This window comes from Ochotona curzoniae, unplaced genomic scaffold (genome assembly GCF_017591425.1).
Source record: "Ochotona curzoniae isolate NIBS_2020 unplaced genomic scaffold, NIBS_Ocur_1.0 contig_392, whole genome shotgun sequence".
NCBI lineage: Eukaryota > Metazoa > Chordata > Mammalia > Lagomorpha > Ochotonidae > Ochotona > Ochotona curzoniae.
This window is the reverse complement of record NW_024466046.1, coordinates 315519-330169: the sequence shown is the minus strand read 5'-3', so window position 1 is coordinate 330169 and position 14651 is coordinate 315519. Positions and strand designations below refer to the sequence as shown.

The 14651-nt window shown below is 55.0% G+C and overlaps 3 long non-coding RNA genes across 3 annotated transcripts; all 3 read left to right on the top strand.

Annotated features, from left to right (window-relative positions):
- Nucleotides 1-8866: 8866 nt before the first annotated feature.
- On the top strand, nucleotides 8867-10726 carry LOC121158916. Its single transcript, XR_005884277.1, has 3 exons — nucleotides 8867-8894; nucleotides 9572-9659; nucleotides 10687-10726. It is a non-coding gene; the product is annotated as an uncharacterized LOC121158916 (long non-coding RNA).
- A 90-nt stretch (nucleotides 10727-10816) lies between these two features.
- Nucleotides 10817-12676, top strand: LOC121158915. The gene is made up of 3 exons (XR_005884276.1): nucleotides 10817-10844; nucleotides 11522-11609; nucleotides 12637-12676. It is a non-coding gene; the product is annotated as an uncharacterized LOC121158915 (long non-coding RNA).
- Nucleotides 12677-12766: 90 nt separating this feature from the next.
- On the top strand, nucleotides 12767-14625 carry LOC121158914. The gene is made up of 3 exons (XR_005884275.1): nucleotides 12767-12794; nucleotides 13471-13558; nucleotides 14586-14625. It is a non-coding gene; the product is annotated as an uncharacterized LOC121158914 (long non-coding RNA).
- The last annotated feature ends 26 nt before the right edge of the window (nucleotides 14626-14651 follow it).

Genomic DNA, 14651 nt, shown 5'->3' with positions numbered 1-14651 from the left:
GCACCCAGAACATGGGAAGTAGACTGAATGCATCTGAGTTTGGTTTCTGCAGGGCAAAGGAGGCGGCCTGGGGAGAAGGTCCCGAGTGCCAGCTTCCTGGAGCCCACCTTCCAAGGTGCTGTGAGAGAGCAGTGTTTCAGTGGCATGCTGGCCTGGAGCCCTCCCTCTGTGCCCTAGGTCAGCTGCAGGGCCCGTGAGGATGAAGCACAGTGAACAGTGGCAGGTGAAAACTCTGCATCAAGTCTCCACAGCCGTCCCTTGGAGCAGGATGGCTTCTGCAGGCCAAGGACCAGGTGGATGCATGTATGAAGTGCTGTTAGGGTGTGCAGTGCCTGAGCTCAGCAAAGCTTGTCCAAAGCCACGGATCAAGCTGTTCACTGTCAGAGGCGTGCGAATGTGTTTTGGGGAGAGAATACAGGGGCTGTGATCAGGCTGTCACCCCTTGGCAAGAAGCTGTGGTTTACAAGCCTTCGCTTTCTTGCCATTTCTGGTTATCAAGTGCCTGTTGGGGAAGATTGGTGGCACAGACCACAGTATGTTCTAGTCCTCAGATGTTCTAACTGTCATCCAATTGCTTGTTCTGACTCCTGGTTCTTAAAATGTGCCTGTATTTGGAGCTGCTCTAATGTTACAGGGAGGAAGCTCACTCTGCAGCGCTCCTGTTTCCTGGTCTGCTGCTTTGATGTGCAGGTGCTGCTGGGCGAGCTAAGATTTCCGTGGCTTGGAGTACCTTCAGTGTCCTGATATGGTTAGTGATGTCTCCTTTTGCTTACCAGATACCCCCTGGTCTCCCTGCGCTTTCTGAGGAGGAGACTGCTTTGATTGCAGTGGTGGACCACCTGGGTTCCAGTGATATCCACAGGCAGAAGCATGTGCACAGAAGTCCTCACCTGCCTCGATTCCTGGTTGGTGCACCGCAGTATGTAGCACTAATGAATATCTTGTAAGAATCCAGCAAGGACCTGGTGCCACAGCCTAGTGGTTAAAGTGCCGGGATCCCATATGGGCACCGGTTCTAATCCCGGCAGCCCTACTTCCCATCCAGCTCCTTGCTTATGGCCTGGGAAGGGAGTTGAGGACAGCCAAAGCCTTAGGACCCTGCACCCCTGTAGGAGACCTGTACAGCACTGGCCATTGCGCTCACTTGGGGAGTGAATCATTGAACGGAAGATCTTCCTCTCTGTCTCTCCTCCTCTCTGTATCTCTGACTTTCTAATAAAAATAAATAAACCTTAAAAAAAAAAAGAAGCCAGCAGCAGTTTGGTTTGGTTCAGTTCTATTCTGACTTGAAGGAAAATGACAAGTTTTAGTTTTAGAAGAGTTCTGGGTTAACGCGAGCAGATAGTGCAGAGACTCCTGGCGTGTCCCACCTTGCCTCAGTGTGGTCTGTGCATCATGGTGGGTGAACCAGAGTGGATGCATTGCTCTCCGCTGGAGCTCCGTGCGTGTGGCTTAGCAGGGCTTTGTGAGGTTGGTCAGTTCCCCAGCAGGTTTTCATAGTCAGTGACTTGACTTCTCACACTCCTCACGGCATCGTTCACAGATTCTTTTTAGTGACATTTATAATCCCTTCTTTGATGGTCTGTGTTATTTTTTAAAAGAATTCCTCAGCAGTGGACAAGGTTGCCTAGATCTTTTTGTGTTAGAAATCTTAAACCTAATTTGGGAAGTCTTAAAGTCTCTGTCTTGATTTTCTTTAAGATTTATACATTTCTGTTAGACAGGTAGATTGGGTTTACACAGTGAAGGAGATACAGAAAGATCTTCCAAGTGCTGATTCACTCATCATATGGATGCAGTGGCCGGAGCTGGGCTGAGCTGAGCTGAAGCCAGGAGCTAGGAACCTCTTCTGGATCTTCCACATAGGCGCAGGGTCCCGAGTCCTTGGGCCAAAAGCAGGGAGCTGGATGGGAAGTGGAGCAGTTGGGACATGGGCTGGCACCCAAAGGGGTCTCAGCTTTTGCAAGATGAAGCCTTAGCTGTTGAGGCATTGCATTGGACTTGATTTTTTTTTATTGAAGTCGAAGACGTTCAGTTGTGCCAGCATTACTGATTGACATGATTTTTGCTTGCTTAATAATCACCTGTGCACCTTACCCACAGAGGTCTCCTTCCACACTCTGCATTGCTTCCCATGAATTTATATATTACTTTACCCTTTCTTTGTTTACTAGCTCTGAGACATTTATTTTATGAATTCATTTATTTTTAAATTTTGATAATCTTTACATAGTTGATTAGCATACAAAGGGTCAAGGCTACAGGAAAGTGGGTAAGACCATTGTTTCCACATTTTTTTTTTCTGTATGTGGGGTAAGGAGGAAAATAAAGGGAGAAACCCCACCCAGCCTCATACCCCATCCCAGGGTCCCCGACTCGGGGCATGGTCCAAGGGCACTGCTCAAGTGGTTTTGATAGTTGAGCAGCTTTGGATTGCTGCAAATCTTGTCATTCCAAACACGATGAAATCACTCCAGAATGCGCTGGCTGAAATAGTCCACCTTAGATCTCCATTTGTCCAGATTTTCACTGCCAACACATGGCTGGGGTACTTGATTAATTTTTCTGTCCTCCATGCTCTGTTGTAGTACCAGGTGTCCTCTGCAGGTTCCGATGGACTTCCATATCCTCCATGTGTACCTGGGTATGCTGTCCACTGCTCTGCGTGAACCTCTGAGGAGGCTCAGCTTTGACACTTGCACTCCATGGTCAGACCATGGAACCTGCACTTCTCTTCATGGTTGGGGTTCTGAGATCAGTTCAGTTGGAGTGATCCCCAGAGATACTTTTTCTGAGATGATATCTGACCTGATACTTGTGTGTTCATGCCAGTACAAGGTCTGGCACAGTTGGTCGCTCCAGTCAGCTTATGCGTATGCTGGTGGTTGCAATTTCTGGGTCAATTCTGTCTCCAGCCCTGTCTTCCATGCAAAGTAATGGATATTGCAGTCCAGCCTGATTGTGCCCACCATACACTCAACCTTCACACAAATCAGTGGGAGCTTCAGCCTAGTCAGAGCAACCCACAATAATCCCAACCAGGCCCGCCCACTGCCCTGGTTCTTGTGCTTGCCAGTATGTACAGTAGACTGGTCCAGTCTATGACGCATCCCATACATGTCAGCTCTCATACAAGTCAATGGGCATTGAAGCCCAGTTGAACCCAACCAGCCCTACTATCCAGCCCACAGACATGCTGGGGGAGGGGGTGCCATTCTGTCTAGCTATGCCTGCCCCAGTTCTGGTTCTCATGGTCTCCAGTAGGAGTGGAAACCCAAGAGGGAGTAGTGAAATGTAACATTTCATTACTATGACTTCATAAGAAGTCCTCGTGTTACTATAAATTGCTAAATACTAAAATGAAAATAGACACAAGACAGCTGAATAGTACCCTATAGCCATTTTAAGGTGAGTAGAAGCCGTTCATATATAAACTAAAAATGAATTGTCTATGAAGTAGTCACAGGATTTAGTTAAGAACTTGCATTTTAAAAAACATATTGGTTACTCAATACCATGTCAATTAATTCCATAATGTTGTAAATTGTTATGTTGTGGCTTTTAATAGATCGGGATGATGCTCTGCCTTCAGACCAGAGATGGTCTCCCCAAGAAACCGTTGAATTAATCTGGACAGTAAGAAGCTGGACTCTATGCTTGGTATATGCTTCCAATGAAAGACTCTTTGACTGAATTTGAACTGTACTACTGCAACAAGGTGGAGGAATCCACCATGGGGGGAGGGTATGTGGAGGGGTTGGGGGAATCCCAGAACCTATGAAACAGTGTCACATAATGCAATGTGATTTAAAAAAAGAGTAGTCCTAGTATTAGTAGTACCAATATTGTGGGACTTTTAAATCCAAATTTAATTAATTCTTTATTTTTATATTTATGGGCTTGAATATATTCAAATTCAGGAAGAAAGAGAGACTGGAGGAGAGAGTGTTGTCATTTGCTGGTCCAGTCCCCAAACATGGCTGAGCTGGCCTGGGCTGGGGCTGAAGCCAGTAACTAGCAGCTCACTTGGGATTACCTCCATGGGTAGCTGGAATCCAATGACTTGAACTCTCAGCAGTGTCTGCATGAGCCAGAAGCTGGAGGAGTGCAGAGATCTGCATCAAGCTCAGGTCCTCCTGTGGGGCAAGGGTTTCCCAGTGTCTTAACCACTCAGCCAAATGCCCACCCTCGTTACATTTTGTTCCTTTTGCATTTTTCAAGATGGCTCTGTTTTATTCATTAGCTATAGATGAACATATAACCCTTGTATATTTTAACCCTTGTACTCTATTTCAAAACGTATATAGAAAATAAGCCAGTCTTATAGGAAAATTCGACTTTTCATTTATTGACGTGACCTGACTTTCTTTGTGTCTTTCTATAGTGTCTCACCCCATCATTTCTTCTTTCTGGAATATTTATGCATTTCTAAATTATTTCCAAAGGAAAGGAAGAGGGAAGGGTAGCAAGCAAGAGAGACCAAGAGATCTTCCTCTGCTGAATCACTACCTAAGTGGCTGCAACAGCTAAGGCTGGGTCAGCCTGAAGGCAGGAGACCCGAACTTAATTTGAGACCAGTGCGTTGGTTATGTATCTGCTGTCGTGACTGCCAGAATACACACGCACAGGAACCTGGAGGAGGAAGCCAGGCTGGGACTTGAGCCCAGGCAGGCAGCTGCAGGGGACGATGTTCCTGAACATCTTACATGTTGTGAAGAGACCCAGGCCGCACCAGAGTCCCCAGAGTCTCAGGTCCACAAAGGCTGGACGGGCAGGAAGCCAAGGGAGCCAGGAGGTGAGTGCTGCCAAGTAGGCAGTTGTCAGGCACCAGGTACCAGGCAGGCATGATCATTATCCTCACGATGCTAAGTAGTTAGTGGAGTGCAGTGCCATTCAGTAGGGTCCAGCCATAATGAAAAACAAAAAGGCCAAAATCCATCAGCTTCCAAACCACTGAAACTGTGAAATATATCTTGACACTAGAATGCTGGACTTCATGCCATTCTTTATACCTACACTATCTGTATACGCTTCAATAGCAGGATGATGGATTTGTGATCATTGTTGATGGACTAAACTGTTACAATATAGCAGAAAACAGTAGGGGAAGGGAGGGGAGTAGGGGAAAACCCTGAGCCTAAGGAACTGTATCATAAAAAATAGAGTTAAAAAATGACGGTCCTGGTGCGGCAGCTAGTGGCTAAATCCTCATCTTGCATGTTTCCATTTGGACACCAGCTCATGTCCTGGTCACTCCACTTCCCATCCAGCTCTCTGCTTGTGGCCTGGAAAGGCAGTGGAGGATGGCCCAAAGCCTTGAGACCCTGCATCCATGTAGGAGACCCAGAAGGAGCTCCAGACTCCTGGCTTCATATCGACTCAGCTCCAGCCATTGTGTCCACATGGTGAGTGAACCAGCAGATGGAAAATCTTTCTGTCTTTCCTTCTCTTTGCATTACTGACTTTACAACATTTTTTTTTCCTAAAAAATTGAAGACTTCACTCTGAAGGAAAAAAATTGCCATTAAGCCCTGTTCTGTTGAATTATATGTAAACTACTTGAATCATTTGCTATGTTGGAAAAGTCTGTTGTGGAGCTGAGATGAAAGTTGTGATACATAGGAAGTGTTCTTTTTAGTTGACGTTGGGAGCAAAACAAAGCCCCCAACTCAGAGGAAGGACATGGATACAGGATGCAAGATGTGTATAGACAGGTCCTTAGTGGAATGATGCTCCCACATACAGCCTGGGTGAGGGAAGAGAGGCAACCCAAATCTGGAGTGCCACCCTCTTGAGGTAGAACACAAACAAAGTTTGAAAATGAATTATGTGTTCACTTTGTACTGTCCCCTGCTTCTGTTCCTAGACTATTTAATGGACATAGGAAAGCCTGCCGAAACACAGAGAAGACTGCGCGTGGTTTATAACGTGGCATGTCTCCCTGGAGGAAAAGCCTGGGAAAGGTGGAGTGACTTCCTGGCAGTTCTTGAGAAAGCAACACTTGTTTGAAAGCTAATTCTGCCATCCTGCTTTACAACCACAGAGAGTGATGGGCAGGGAGAGATGTGCTTCTCTGTTATAGTGAAAAAGGCAGGACTTTGAAATCAGTCTTGGGGACCACAACTCCCAAGACTGATGGATGAGGGCAGGTCCCTTTAAAGGGCAGGTGACCTTGTTTACCAGTGGCCCGGGCAACTGGAAGGCGGGGGCTCTGGAGATTCCATGACTCAAACAAACGCTGCTGCTCTAACTGCCTGGCAGTTGGCTGACAAGGAGGGCCTTCGAGCTTAACTTGGGAATAGCTACTGAAAAACTGAATTACAGTTATTTCTGAATTATAGTTTTTATATACCAGTTATATATTAAAAAGTTGCAGTTTCTGTGGGGGGGGTTCCCCCCCACAGAAGTGTAAGTAAGTACAAATGATACTTAAAGGCACCGTCCACTGCTGATGAGGACCACAGTATTTGACTGATTTTAACTGCTTCTCTGCTTGTGTTTCTTCATGCTAGTCCCTGAATTGGTGAGGTACTGAATTGCGAGCAAGATGGCAAAACCACTTGATCCTATGACTGCCATATCAAATCTCGACATCAGGTTAAAGCAGCTCATTCTAGAAGAAGCTAGAATAGAGGAGAAATTGAAGGCCATCGAACAACAGGAGATAGCACATAGAGCACGCGTGAAACAATTATGTAAGTTCTGTAGCTCCTCCCAACAGAGTGATGAATCATTATGTTATCATTCTGGGTCATGAAATGTTTTCCACGTGTAATGCTCCCATCCAAGTACTAACGAGGCCTGACCCTGCCCAGCTTCTGAGATCAGATGAAATCGGGCGTGGTCAGGGTAGTATGGCTGTAAATTGCACATCTAATTCTTCTGTTGCCTTCATCGACAACACTGTCATTGTTACCACCCTCTGAGAAAATAGTATATATATTTTCTTTAAGTTTACTGAATATGGAATAAGCAAGGCATGAACAGGGAAGTATTTCTGCAACAGTACCTGTCACTGTTACAAGGAAACAAGATATTTCAAAGTAGTTAGTTGAGTATTTCATACCGAAGGTTCTGTTATATGTACTGACATACAAGCTTACATTGCATATAAAATCACACACATATGTACTAGCCAAACAGGCAAATGTGGTGAAGGGTGGCAGGTGGTCCGACATGTAGGGCACAGGGGAATACATTAAGGATTCCAATTGATGGGTGTAGGTGATGTTGTCAGGACCACTGACTGTCCCACTAAAGAGGGTAACCTACTTATGCTGTACCAGTGACAGGCTCCAGTCACAGAGCCATGTGTGTGTACCCCAAGAGGGCTTGCCAAGGCTACGGGTTCCTGGAGTGTCCAGCACCAGGCCCACTGTGGACGGAGGGCGGGAGGGAGGAAAGGAGGGCACTGCAGACTTTGAGAGGCCATGTGGCCAGCCATCGGTGCCAGGTTGTGCAGCATGCGGGGGGCAGATGCCCAGGCAGACTGAGGCATGAGCTGAGGGCATGGGTCTTCCATGGCTGCTGGGGCTAGCTCGTTGTGGACCCTCACGTGCGTTGGTCTCACTGAGGCTACCTTGCTCCTGCTTTACAGTGGACTCCGCCGCCGCCGCCGTTGCCTCCGTCTTCCCAACCTCCGATGGACGACAGGCTGGCAATGACCAAAAGGCAACAGTGGGCACAGGCCGCACCGAGGTGGAGCCCGGGTAAGTGTGTGTGTGTGTGTGGCAGTGGCTGTGGCCATGAAACATGGCTGGCCAGGCCTGAGTGGAATGTGGGGTGTCCCAGGTGCCATTGGAGGAGGCGGCAGGCTGGGCTGTGGAAGGCTGGTTCCTGGTGTTCCAGGAAGGTTGCATTCTGCCCCTGCACTCCAACTCTGCTATGGTCAGGGCCCGCCAGGTCTGTAGAGGCTTTGGCACTGTGCCTTGCCAAGAGCTGTCCCTGGTGCTGGCTGTCAGCCATTTGTGTAGAAGCCCCCTGGGGTGCTGCCTGTGTGCCTCTGGGTCCTGCTGGGTCCTGGGAGCGCAGGGGCCAGAGATCAACCACCTCGTGAGTTGTGCGTGGTGCCGCATCTCCGTGAGGCCCCATGAAAGGAGTACCCCATCGCAGTCTCTGTTTTGGTGCTGGGCAAAGTGTGGGTGTAGGATGTGTGTTGTTGCTGCGGCAGCTGGTGCAGCCAGCGTCGGGGACAGAGAGCGAGCAGAGAGAAAGGTGGCCAGGGCAGCCCGTGGCGTGTTTGGTGGTGGGGACCGCCAGGGCCAGGCTCATGGAAGTGTCCCAGGCCTAGCATACCAGCACCTTGGTGTTGACCAGCATGCACGGGCTTGCTTCTAACCGGACCCTGACTGAATGCAAGCGGGAGAGAGCAGGGCCTTGGGGTGGGCGGTGAGATGGGGTCCTCTGCTGCAGAACCAGCCTCCTGCACGGCCCCCCACCTCCTGCATGTCCCCACACGGTCCCAGCACCACCCTGCCTAGACCATGGTCCCCAGAGTTCTCCGAGCTCTTTCCTTAACCTCCAGCCGCGGGTGCCCTGGTGCCAGGCATGCATTGCTGAGGCCCCCGGTTGCATGGGTTGCCACTGCCACGCTGTTTTCCCCTGTGGCCCTGTGCCCTTGGGCCCAGAAGGGAGGCCGAGCGCCAGCAGTGGTGGCTGCTGAGGACCCGGGCCCCTCGGTCCTGCCCTGAGGCCCAGCAGCGCTCACCTCACTTCTTCCCCGTCCTGTCTCCTCAGGGCCAGGTCCGTGGCCCACATTTTCCCACAGAACGCCCGTGCCTACAAGGCTGCAGAAGTGCTGCATGACTGGGCCCCAGAGGCCAGCCCCATGTGCGTGGTCCCCAGCCCTAGCACAGCTGTAGAGGCACCACTGAGCTCGGCCGAGCCGGTGGAAGGTGAGTCATGTCATGGGATGCCGTGGGGCTGCTCGGCCCCAGGGCTGCTCGTTCACGCATGGCTCCTGTGGTGTCCAGAGCCCCAGGACACGCCCCGAGCCTGTTGTGGGCCCAGGCGGGCATTGTTGGTGCTGGTGGCTGGAAGTTGTTCCCAAATCCCTCACCCTCTCGCGTGGCCCCTTTAGCCCTGACCTCCAGGGTGCGATGCCTGGCTGGAACGAGGTGGTGAGGCAAGGGTAGTTCCCTGGGCAATATGGAGCCGGATTCCTGACCTTGGCCAGGAGCGGGCGTGACCAGAAACCATGGGCTTGTGATTGAACGGTCGACCCGTGCATGAGAATAGCTGCAGATGTGCCGTGCAACCGGCCCCATTTGCAGTGCCCGTGTGTGTACCCCAAGAGGGCTTGCCAGCTTGCCAAGGCTACGGGTTCCTGGAGTGTCCAGCACCAGGCCCGCTGTGGACGGAGGGCGGGAGGGAGGAAAGGAGGGCACTGCAGGCTTTGAGAGGCCATGTGGCCAGCCATCGGTGCCAGGTTGTGCAGCGTGTGGGGGGCAGGTGCCCAGGCAGACTGAGGCATGAGCTGAGGGCATGGGTCTTCCATGGCTGCTGGGGCTAGCTCGTTGTGGACCCTCACGTGCGTTGGTCTCACTGAGGCTACCTTGCCCCTGCTTTACAGTGGACACCGTCGCCGCCTCCGATGGGCAACAGGCTGGCAATGACCAAAAGGCAACAGTGGGCACAGGCCGCACCGAGGTGGAGCCCGGGTAAGTGTGTGTGTGTGTGTGGCAGTGGCTGTGGCCATGAAACATGGCTGGCCAGGCCTGAGTGGAATGTGGGGTGTCCCAGGTGCCATTGGAGGAGGCGGCAGGCTGGGCTGTGGAAGGCTGGTTCCTGGTGTTCCAGGAAGGTTGCATTCTGCCCCTGCACTCCAACTCTGCTATGGTCAGGGCCCGCCAGGTCTGTAGAGGCTTTGGCACTGTGCCTTGCCAAGAGCTGTCCCTGGTGCTGGCTGTCAGCCATTTGTGTAGAAGCCCCCTGGGGTGCTGCCTGTGTGCCTCTGGGTCCTGCTGGGTCCTGGGAGCGCAGGGGCCAGAGATCAACCGCCTCGTGGGTTGTGCGTGGTGCCCCATCTCCGTGAGGCCCCATGAAAGGAGTACCCCATCGCAGTCTCTGTTTTGGTGCTGGGCAAAGTGTGGGTGTAGGATGTGTGTTGTTGCTGCGGCAGCTGGTGCAGCCAGCGTCGGGGACAGAGAGCGAGCAGAGAGAAAGGTGGCCAGGGCAGCCCGTGGCGTGTTTGGTGGTGGGGACCGCCAGGGCCAGGCTCATGGAAGTGTCCCAGGCCTAGCATACCAGCACCTTGGTGTTGACCAGCATGCACGGGCTTGCTTCTAACCGGACCCTGACTGAATGCAAGCGGGAGAGAGCAGGGCCTTGGGGTGGGCGGTGAGATGGGGTCCTCTGCTGCAGAACCAGCCTCCTGCACGGCCCCCCACCTCCTGCATGTCCCCACACGGTCCCAGCACCACCCTGCCTGGACCATGGTCCCCAGAGGTCTCCGAGCTCTTTCCTTAACCTCCAGCTGCGGGTGCCCTGGTGCCAGGCATGCGTTGCTGAGGCCCCCGGTTGCATGGGTTGCCACTGCCACGCTGTTTTCCCCTGTGGCCCTGTGCCCTTGGGCCCAGAAGGGAGGCCGAGCGCCAGCAGTGGTGGCTGCTGAGGACCCGGGCCCCTCGGTCCTGCCCTGAGGCCCAGCAGCGCTCACCTCACTTCTTCCCCGTCCTGTCTCCTCAGGGCCAGGTCCGTGGCCCACATTTTCCCACAGAACGCCCGTGCCTACAAGGCTGCAGAAGTGCTGCATGACTGGGCCCCAGAGGCCAGCCCCATGTGCGTGGTCCCCAGCCCTAGCACAGCTGTAGAGGCACCACTGAGCTCGGCCGAGCCGGTGGAAGGTGAGTCATGTCATGGGATGCCGTGGGGCTGCTCGGCCCCAGGGCTGCTCGTTCACGCATGGCTCCTGTGGTGTCCAGAGCCCCAGGACACGCCCCGAGCCTGTTGTGGGCCCAGGCGGGCATTGTTGGTGCTGGTGGCTGGAAGTTGTTCCCAAATCCCTCACCCTCTCGCGTGGCCCCTTTAGCCCTGACCTCCAGGGTGCGATGCCTGGCTGGAACGAGGTGGTGAGGCAAGGGTAGTTCCCTGGGCAATATGGAGCCGGATTCCTGACCTTGGCCAGGAGCGGGCGTGACCAGAAACCATGGGCTTGTGATTGAACGGTCGACCCGTGCATGAGAATAGCTGCAGATGTGCCGTGCAACCGGCCCCATTTGCAGTGCCCGTGTGTGTACCCCAAGAGGGCTTGCCAGCTTGCCAAGGCTACGGGTTCCTGGAGTGTCCAGCACCAGGCCCGCTGTGGACGGAGGGCGGGAGGGAGGAAAGGAGGGCACTGCAGGCTTTGAGAGGCCATGTGGCCAGCCATCGGTGCCAGGTTGTGCAGCGTGTGGGGGGCAGGTGCCCAGGCAGACTGAGGCATGAGCTGAGGGCATGGGTCTTCCATGGCTGCTGGGGCTAGCTCGTTGTGGACCCTCACGTGCGTTGGTCTCACTGAGGCTACCTTGCCCCTGCTTTACAGTGGACACCGTCGCCGCCTCCGATGGGCAACAGGCTGGCAATGACCAAAAGGCAACAGTGGGCACAGGCCGCACCGAGGTGGAGCCCGGGTAAGTGTGTGTGTGTGTGTGGCAGTGGCTGTGGCCATGAAACATGGCTGGCCAGGCCTGAGTGGAATGTGGGGTGTCCCAGGTGCCATTGGAGGAGGCGGCAGGCTGGGCTGTGGAAGGCTGGTTCCTGGTGTTCCAGGAAGGTTGCATTCTGCCCCTGCACTCCAACTCTGCTATGGTCAGGGCCCGCCAGGTCTGTAGAGGCTTTGGCACTGTGCCTTGCCAAGAGCTGTCCCTGGTGCTGGCTGTCAGCCATTTGTGTAGAAGCCCCCTGGGGTGCTGCCTGTGTGCCTCTGGGTCCTGCTGGGTCCTGGGAGCGCAGGGGCCAGAGATCAACCGCCTCGTGGGTTGTGCGTGGTGCCCCATCTCCGTGAGGCCCCATGAAAGGAGTACCCCATCGCAGTCTCTGTTTTGGTGCTGGGCAAAGTGTGGGTGTAGGATGTGTGTTGTTGCTGCGGCAGCTGGTGCAGCCAGCGTCGGGGACAGAGAGCGAGCAGAGAGAAAGGTGGCCAGGGCAGCCCGTGGCGTGTTTGGTGGTGGGGACCGCCAGGGCCAGGCTCATGGAAGTGTCCCAGGCCTAGCATACCAGCACCTTGGTGTTGACCAGCATGCACGGGCTTGCTTCTAACTGGACCCTGACTGAATGCAAGCGGGAGAGAGCAGGGCCTTGGGGTGGGCGGTGAGATGGGGTCCTCTGCTGCAGAACCAGCCTCCTGCACGGCCCCCCACCTCCTGCATGTCCCCACACGGTCCCAGCACCACCCTGCCTGGACCATGGTCCCCAGAGGTCTCCGAGCTCTTTCCTTAACCTCCAGCCGCGGGTGCCCTGGTGCCAGGCATGCTTTGCTGAGGCCCCCGGTTGCATGGGTTGCCACTGCCACGCTGTTTTCCCCTGTGGCCCTGTGCCCTTGGGCCCAGAAGGGAGGCCGAGCGCCAGCAGTGGTGGCTGCTGAGGACCCGGGCCCCTCGGTCCTGCCCTGAGGCCCAGCAGCGCTCACCTCACTTCTTCCCCGTCCTGTCTCCTCAGGGCCAGGTCCGTGGCCCACATTTTCCCACAGAACGCCCGTGCCTACAAGGCTGCAGAAGTGCTGCATGACTGGGCCCCAGAGGCCAGCCCCATGCGCGTGGTCCCCAGCCCTAGCACAGCTGTAGAGGCACCACTGAGCTCGGCCGAGCCGGTGGAAGGTGAGTCATGTCATGGGATGCCGTGGGGCTGCTGGCCCCAGGGCTGCTCGTTCACGCATGGCTCCTGTGGTGTCCAGAGCCCCAGGACACGCCCCGAGCCTGTTGTGGGCCCAGGCGGGCATTGTTGGTGCTGGTGGCTGGAAGTTGTTCCCAAATCCCTCACCCTCTCGCGTGGCCCCTTTAGCCCTGACCTCCAGGGTGCGATGCCTGGCTGGAACGAGGTGGTGAGGCAAGGGTAGTTCCCTGGGCAATATGGAGCCGGATTCCTGACCTTGGCCAGGAGCGGGCGTGACCAGAAACCATGGGCTTGTGATTGAACGGTCGACCCGTGCATGAGAATAGCTGCAGATGTGCCGTGCAACCGGCCCCATTTGCAGTGCCCGTGTGTGTACCCCAAGAGGGCTTGCCAGCTTGCCAAGGCTACGGGTTCCTGGAGTGTCCAGCACCAGGCCCGCTGTGGACGGAGGGCGGGAGGGAGGAAAGGAGGGCACTGCAGGCTTTGAGAGGCCATGTGGCCAGCCATCGGTGCCAGGTTGTGCAGCGTGTGGGGGGCAGGTGCCCAGGCAGACTGAGGCATGAGCTGAGGGCATGGGTCTTCCATGGCTGCTGGGGCTAGCTCGTTGTGGACCCTCACGTGCGTTGGTCTCACTGAGGCTACCTTGCCCCTGCTTTACAGTGGACACCGTCGCCGCCTCCGATGGGCAACAGGCTGGCAATGACCAAAAGGCAACAGTGGGCACAGGCCGCACCGAGGTGGAGCCCGGGTAAGTGTGTGTGTGTGTGTGGCAGTGGCTGTGGCCATGAAACATGGCTGGCCAGGCCTGAGTGGAATGTGGGGTGTCCCAGGTGCCATTGGAGGAGGCGGCAGGCTGGGCTGTGGAAGGCTGGTTCCTGGTGTTCCAGGAAGGTTGCATTCTGCCCCTGCACTCCAACTCTGCTATGGTCAGGGCCCGCCAGGTCTGTAGAGGCTTTGGCACTGTGCCTTGCCAAGAGCTGTCCCTGGTGCTGGCTGTCAGCCATTTGTGTAGAAGCCCCCTGGGGTGCTGCCTGTGTGCCTCTGGGTCCTGCTGGGTCCTGGGAGCGCAGGGGCCAGAGATCAACCGCCTCGTGGGTTGTGCGTGGTGCCCCATCTCCGTGAGGCCCCATGAAAGGAGTACCCCATCGCAGTCTCTGTTTTGGTGCTGGGCAAAGTGTGGGTGTAGGATGTGTGTTGTTGCTGCGGCAGCTGGTGCAGCCAGCGTCGGGGACAGAGAGCGAGCAGAGAGAAAGGTGGCCAGGGCAGCCCGTGGCGTGTTTGGTGGTGGGGACCGCCAGGGCCAGGCTCATGGAAGTGTCCCAGGCCTAGCATACCAGCACCTTGGTGTTGACCAGCATGCACGGGCTTGCTTCTAACTGGACCCTGACTGAATGCAAGCGGGAGAGAGCAGGGCCTTGGGGTGGGCGGTGAGATGGGGTCCTCTGCTGCAGAACCAGCCTCCTGCACGGCCCCCCACCTCCTGCATGTCCCCACACGGTCCCAGCACCACCCTGCCTGGACCATGGTCCCCAGAGGTCTCCGAGCTCTTTCCTTAACCTCCAGCTGCGGGTGCCCTGGTGCCAGGCATGCGTTGCTGAGGCCCCCGGTTGCATGGGTTGCCACTGCCACGCTGTTTTCCCCTGTGGCCCTGTGCCCTTGGGCCCAGAAGGGAGGCCGAGCGCCAGCAGTGGTGGCTGCTGAGGACCCGGGCCCCTCGGTCCTGCCCTGAGGCCCAGCAGCGCTCACCTCACTTCTTCCCCGTCCTGTCTCCTCAGGGCCAGGTCCGTGGCCCACATTTTCCCACAGAACGCCCGTGCCTACAAGGCTGCAGAAGTGCTGCA